This window comes from Rhagoletis zephyria, unplaced genomic scaffold (assembly GCF_001687245.7).
Source record: "Rhagoletis zephyria isolate East Lansing unplaced genomic scaffold, Rhagoletis_zephyria_1.1 Rzeph_scaffold_01250, whole genome shotgun sequence".
Taxonomy (NCBI): domain Eukaryota; kingdom Metazoa; phylum Arthropoda; class Insecta; order Diptera; family Tephritidae; genus Rhagoletis; species Rhagoletis zephyria.
This window is the reverse complement of record NW_016158334.1, coordinates 81102-87532: the sequence shown is the minus strand read 5'-3', so window position 1 is coordinate 87532 and position 6431 is coordinate 81102. Positions and strand designations below refer to the sequence as shown.

The 6431-nt window shown below is 35.9% G+C and overlaps 1 protein-coding gene and 1 long non-coding RNA gene across 4 annotated transcripts in view; one reads left to right on the top strand and one right to left on the bottom strand.

Moving 5' to 3' along the window:
- Positions 1-6431, bottom strand: part of LOC108363341 (glutamine--fructose-6-phosphate aminotransferase [isomerizing] 2-like) — a 130160-nt gene that overhangs the window by 44491 nt on the left and 79238 nt on the right. The window lies entirely within an intron of this gene.
- LOC108363343 (uncharacterized) overlaps positions 1892-6431 on the top strand; it is an 18112-nt gene continuing 13572 nt past the window's right edge. The window contains exon 1 of the long non-coding RNA XR_001847608.1: positions 1892-1902. This is a non-coding gene — a long non-coding RNA (uncharacterized LOC108363343). The remainder of the gene's footprint in view (positions 1903-6431) is intronic.

Here is a 6431-nt window from a genome sequence, read left to right as displayed (position 1 = left end):
TTTTTTTTTTATTATTATGAGGATTTTTACTATTGGGGTACAAACGTATCCCGGGTGTGTGTTTACGTATATAATGTGTTTGGAAGGCTGTAGCTCCTGAACCAATGGTCCGATCTGGTTCAAATTTTGAATTTGAACTCAAAACTAAATAATCTAGCGGTATAGAGGTATAGCGGTTCAAAAATTACAACACTTCAAAGTTGAAAGTGGATACATTTGTACCCGGGTGTGTGTTCTAGGGTTAAGGAAATATGTACTCTTAGAGCTGAGAATGCGCGTATGATTTCTCATGTTAATGCTTTGCACGAAGATAAAACACAACAAATCAAAAAAATTGAGGATTCACATGCTGAAGTACGTTAAATGCAGTCTATGCTAAACGAAATAGTTCTTAACATTACACAACTTAATGCCGAAATTAAAAATCTTCGCAGCGTTCTCAACAGTTATACTAAGCTCAACATAATTTATGCTAGGGTGTAAACAATCCTGTCAAAAATGCATTGAGTACCAAGACTTCGTCGGCAAATGGATCGCCACTGCCAGCCATTTCGCTTTGTACTAATTTTATGCTGCTTCTGTTATTTATACTAACACTTCTGCTACTACGACCAATGCTTCTCCTATTGTTACTGCCAATGCTATCATGTCCACTACTGCTACTGCTGGAAATGCCAACGTCCTCATGCTGGCGAGTACCTACGCCGCTGCCGGTACAACCGTTCCTATTGTTGACATTCATACTGCTGCGTCTTCGTCTATCAACTCCACCGCAGATGCTGCTGATGTAAACATTAATACTCCCATCAGTGTTGCCGTTTTAGCTCTTTGGTGGCTAGATTTAGCTACCAGATACTTTTTTTGGCCACATAAATTTAAAATTGCCTCTAGCCCTTTTTAGCCCTTTGGAAAATTTATTTATACTTGGCATGAAAAAGTTGTATATGCTTAATTTGATCTAATTTTTTTTTATCTATGTAAGAGATGCATTTTTAAACTAAGAAAGACTGATATACATATATTTATACATTTATGTATTGTATGTTCCTTACGTTTTTATACTACTATAGTTTAAAATAGATAAATTTACGGCCCTTAATATGCTTTATTTGTTAAATGGCCCATCAAGTCGATTGACCGTGTATGTTCTTGTGGTGTGATTGTACCAGGTGCTGGTGTGACTTCAAAAACTATTTGAAAATTTTATGATTGTACCAGCATGCTGGTGTCATCACTGGTGAAATTAGCTAAATTTTCTAAGTAAAAAGTATTTTGGCGGAAATTTCTTGCCCAAAGCCGTGTTTGTGGAAGATTAAGTTCACGATATTGCAGTCGTGAATTTAAAAAAAAAACAATGTTTAAAAAAATGGTAGAATAATTATAAAAATTTCGGCTCTAATCATTTCGATCTTTCCTCGACGTCATTTGAGTAGTCCACTTGCAAAGGGCGCTATGTAAAATTTTTTCGATTTTTAGTTTTTGGTGGATTACGTACCAGTATTTAAAGTAGTTTCATGTCCACTAACAACACAGTGCAAAATATTTTTATATTCTGAAAAAATAGCATAAAATGTTAACTCTTCTTCCAAAAGTCGCTATCATACTCATTTATAAACTTTCAAAAGTATCCATCTTCTGATGAACCTAGAAAACTGCTTTAGGTCGTATAGACTTTTAATGTTATCTTATGTCATGGTATGTTATGTTATAATTTTATAAGGTTCTTATTTATCCAAATTTTCAGGTAATAATAAAAAAGATTCAATTTAAATGTTACTTGTTGTCGTAATCGTTTTTTCAAATTTATGGCTTTCTATTATAAAATCACCTAACGCTGTTTGCAAGTGGACTACTAATTTGTAAAGAAATAAATATTTTGCGTGTATACTTATATATGTATATGTAAGTAAAAAATTTAGCTATCATTTTTAGCCACAACGACTTTTTTTAGCTCTTTTTTAGCCCTTTTTTTAACGGAATTTGGCTACCGCTAAAAATGATTCGCGGCAACACTGACTCCCATGCCAACCGCTGCTACTAATGCCAACGCTCTCTCACCGGCAAACACCTTCGATGCTGCATCCAATGAGGGGAGAAATACCCAAAACAAATAGGGTATTCAGAGTTTACTTTTAAAGTTAAAAGGTGGTATATATATATATATATATTTAAAAGATCTTTCAAATTGCGCCCACCTTATGTTTTCTGCTTCACTTTCTATTTTGTCTTAGCGCTGATCAGAGATGCCAGTTTAACACAGAACAAAAACATGAGACAAAGTCGAGTAATTTTGCCTAAAAGTGTCATCTCTAATTAGTATGGGAACCAGCAACAAACAAAGTTACCACATGGTAAAATGTTTTAAAGTTACCAGGTGGCAAAATTAACACAGTAGATAATATAGAACTATGAGTTTGTGTTGGTAAGAATGATAACTCGGAGCTCGACGTAGTCGCCAAGAAAAGATGGATTCACCTCTCTTCATTTAAAAATACTGTTAAAGAAGATAATATTATCTCTTACGTTACAAAGCACACTGGAATCAGTAGAACTCATTTATCAGGCTTTACGCTAGTAAAGAAAAATGTGAATGTAAATAAATTAAGAAGCATAAACTTTAAACTTGGAGTCTCTCCTTGTTTTTATAATGCTGTATTTAACGCAAAGTTATGGACAACAAATATTAAAGTTCGACCATTCCAATTTTTTCAAACGGAAGGGGAGAAAGACGTAGCAGGCTAAGAGGCGGCCCACTCTTTGTTACTTCTTCTGGCTCAATGTCACTTAAGTCCTTTTCATTATACTATCAAAATGCAAGTGGTATCCGAACGAAATCCAAGTTTAGGATTGCGACATCACTACCAGACTATGATTTGATTGCTATAACTGAAGCCTGGCTATGCTGGCAAATTTCCAGCTCTAAGTTTTTGATAATCATTATACTATTTATCGCCATGATAGATGCCCTAGTGCTAGTGGTTGCGTTCATGGAGGAGGAGTGTTATTAGCAGTTAAATCAAATGCATTTATTTCTTTGTATCCTATATACCGCCTAATTCTAGTTTAAGCGTTTATGAGCAGCATATCAACAACATCAAATTTATTGCTGAATCCGTCGACTCTAATCAGCAGACATTTGTTATGGGTGATTTTAACTTACCTAACATTATTAAGTCATTTGACGATGGTTGACTGTTACCCTTTAATATCAAATCTGAAACTGAATCTTCTGTAACTAGATTTTTCTTATCTAATAACTTAAAGCAATTCAAATGCAAATCTTAACCTCAACCTATCTTATGTTTTAGAAAACCTAATTTCGATGCTTTAAACTCCTTTCTATATGAATTGGGATTTCTTAGATGTAATAGAAGATCCTTATTTAGTATATGAAAATATTTACGACATATTTTCCCACGATGTCACTAAATTTGCCCCTTCGAAAACCTCTCTTCCCAATAGTAAACCGAATTGGTTCAATGCGAAATTAAGCCATTTAAAAAACGTTGAAAATTAAGCTCTGAAGAAATTTAGAAACACTAAACTTCCCAAGGATCTTCAGTTTTTTAACCATATTCGAAGCGAATTTGACCAACTTCATAAACAGCTCTTCAGACAGTATATATCTAGAGTTGAGTACGACTTGAAACTAAATCTGTCCCTATTCTGGAATTACGTAAATTCAAGGCGGAATTCGACTGGTATTCCTGATAAAATTGAATATAATGGCTGCGCGTCTAATACCAAGAAGTATATGAAAGCTATGCACCTCCATGTAATTTTTCTATTAACTCAGTGCCCATCGATGATATTGACACTTGTTTTTTATTACCGAAGAAGACGTTATAAATGCAATCTTAGACCTCAAACCAAGCTTTAATTATAACTCTAACGGGTTTCCCCCAATAGTTTTTATTTTTTGTGTGGAAAATGTAGTAAAACCAATTACCACACTTTTAAAATATGATTTAGGGTGGCAAAGTTTTTAGACTGTTGGAAGATGTGTTCGATTGAACCTGTCTTTAAATCTGGTGACAAAAGTTGTATCTCCAACTATCGAGCTATACTAAAGCAAGGGGTTTTTCAAAAATCTTTGATCACATAATTAATAAAGAGTTACTTGAACACGTTCGGTATGCCCTAACTAGCTGCCAACACGGGCTTTTGTCTGGTAAATCTACAGTTACCAACTTGTCTCTTATTTCAAACAACATTATCACTGCTATGGAACAACATACCCAATTTGATGTTGTTTATACCGATTTCTCAAAGGCTTTTGACAAAGTCGACCATAACATGCTTTTATTTAAGCTCAATAAATTTGGCACATTATTGAATTTATTCAGAAGTTTTATAATCGATAGAAAGTTATTGGTGAGAATAGGTTCAGCGAGCTCCAACATTGAAGTCAATGCTACATCGGGTATTCCTCAAGGAACTCACATAGGCCCTTTATTATTTTTAGTTTTTATAAACGACCTACCGTCGCATATCCTATCGTCGAAATGCTTAATGTTTGCAGACGATGTTAAAATATTCCTCAATTATATTCAACATTTTTTTATTGAGCTTGAGGCCGTTTTTAATGAAAAATTATTGTGGAAAAGCAACAACAATTTCAAAAAATGATAGAAGTGATAGCTATTTCGGAAATCACCAAATTTCCTCATCAGACTTCTTCTGCGGGACTCGAACAGACGACCCCAGCTGACTCAGCCAGTTGCCTACGCACTGTGCTAAGTTCGCCTTATAAACTGTTGTTGCTTTTTCCTCTTTTTTCATGCGAGCCAACTACAATCAAGCGCAGCTATTCCAATGCTATTTAAACTTGTCCATGTGGTTGTTGGTTTTTGTTAATAATTCTATTTTTAGAATGTTTAACTTTTAGCTGTGCTCGTCCTTAAGTTATTTGTTTTTATGTCCTTATTTATTTTGTTATTTATGGCCTTATAACAATTATATTAAAAAAATTTTATTGAGCTTGAGGCCGTTTTTAATGAAATGTGGAAAAACAACAACAATTTAAAAAAGTTGTACACGTGATAGCTATTTCGGAAATCACCACATTTCTTAATCAGACTTGTTCAGCGGGATTCGAACCGACGACCCCAGCTGACTCAGCCAGTTGCCTACGCACTGTGCTAAGTTCGCCTTATAAACTGTTGTTGCTTTTTCCACTTTTTTCATCTGAGCCAACTACAATCAAGCGCAGCTATTCCAGTGCTATTTAAACTTGTTTTTGTGGTTGTTGGTTTTGTTGCGTTTTGGTAATAATTATATTTTTAGAATGTTTAACTTTTAGGTGTGCTCGTCCTTAAGTTATTTGTTTTTGACATTTATGGCCTTATAGCAATTATATTGAATGATTTTTTATTGAGCTTGAGGCCGTTTATAGTGAAAAACTATTGCGGGAAAGCAAAGACAATTTAAAACAAGTAAGAAAGTCTAAGTTCGGGCGGAGCCGAACATTAATTACCCGGCGCAAATACAGCTACATGGTAAGCCGGGGTATATCAATTTTGAGTAAATTAGCGTCCTTANCATTTATGGCCTTATAGCAATTATATTGAATGATTTTTTATTGAGCTTGAGGCCGTTTATAGTGAAAAACTATTGCGGGAAAGCAAAGACAATTTAAAACAAGTAAGAAAGTCTAAGTTCGGGCGGAGCCGAACATTAATTACCCGGCGCAAATACAGCTACATGGTAAGCCGGGGTATATCAATTTTGAGTAAATTAGCGTCCTTAAATTTCGAAATATTTTTTGCGAATACGTTTTGCTTTTATGAGGCAAGCACAATAACCATACCAGTATGTTAAACCGGCACTACGCTTGAGCAAAGTTGTGGCCGATTTAATTTGTTGGAATGAGAAATAAAGCAAAACGTTTGTATTAATATTAAATATAAATTCGAGTTTATTCAATATCCATATTGGTATTACTATATGTATATGGAGTGCAATGGGGTATAGTCGTTGCGCTGGGTATGCAGTTACAGTTGCATGGCTATACTCAATCCCGACTCTTGCGTCCTCGTTCGCGCAATTGGGCAACGTGAGAAATCCATGTGCGAGATGCGGTAACCAATCCGAATGGAGCCTTGGGTCACTGCAGAAAGAGAGGGAGCTTCGGTGGGGCCACTCCGACTTATTCGGTTTAAGGGCTGAAGTCTGCAGCGTCTGTTCACCAGTAGGTGCGGCTGCAAGCGGGTGTTTGCTTGGAGCAAGCGGCTAGCTATATAAAGGTGTATTTGGTTGCGAAACCAACCCCGTCCCAGCAATGGGTTGTGCGCTGGGCTTGGGACCTGCCACATAAAAACCACGTCCAGTGAAGAAGCAAGGCAAAGGCTCGGATGAGACCCCACCTTATGATGACGACCACGGCAAACGTTTAAAGGACTACGATTTGAGGGCATGCACCTGGAATGTCC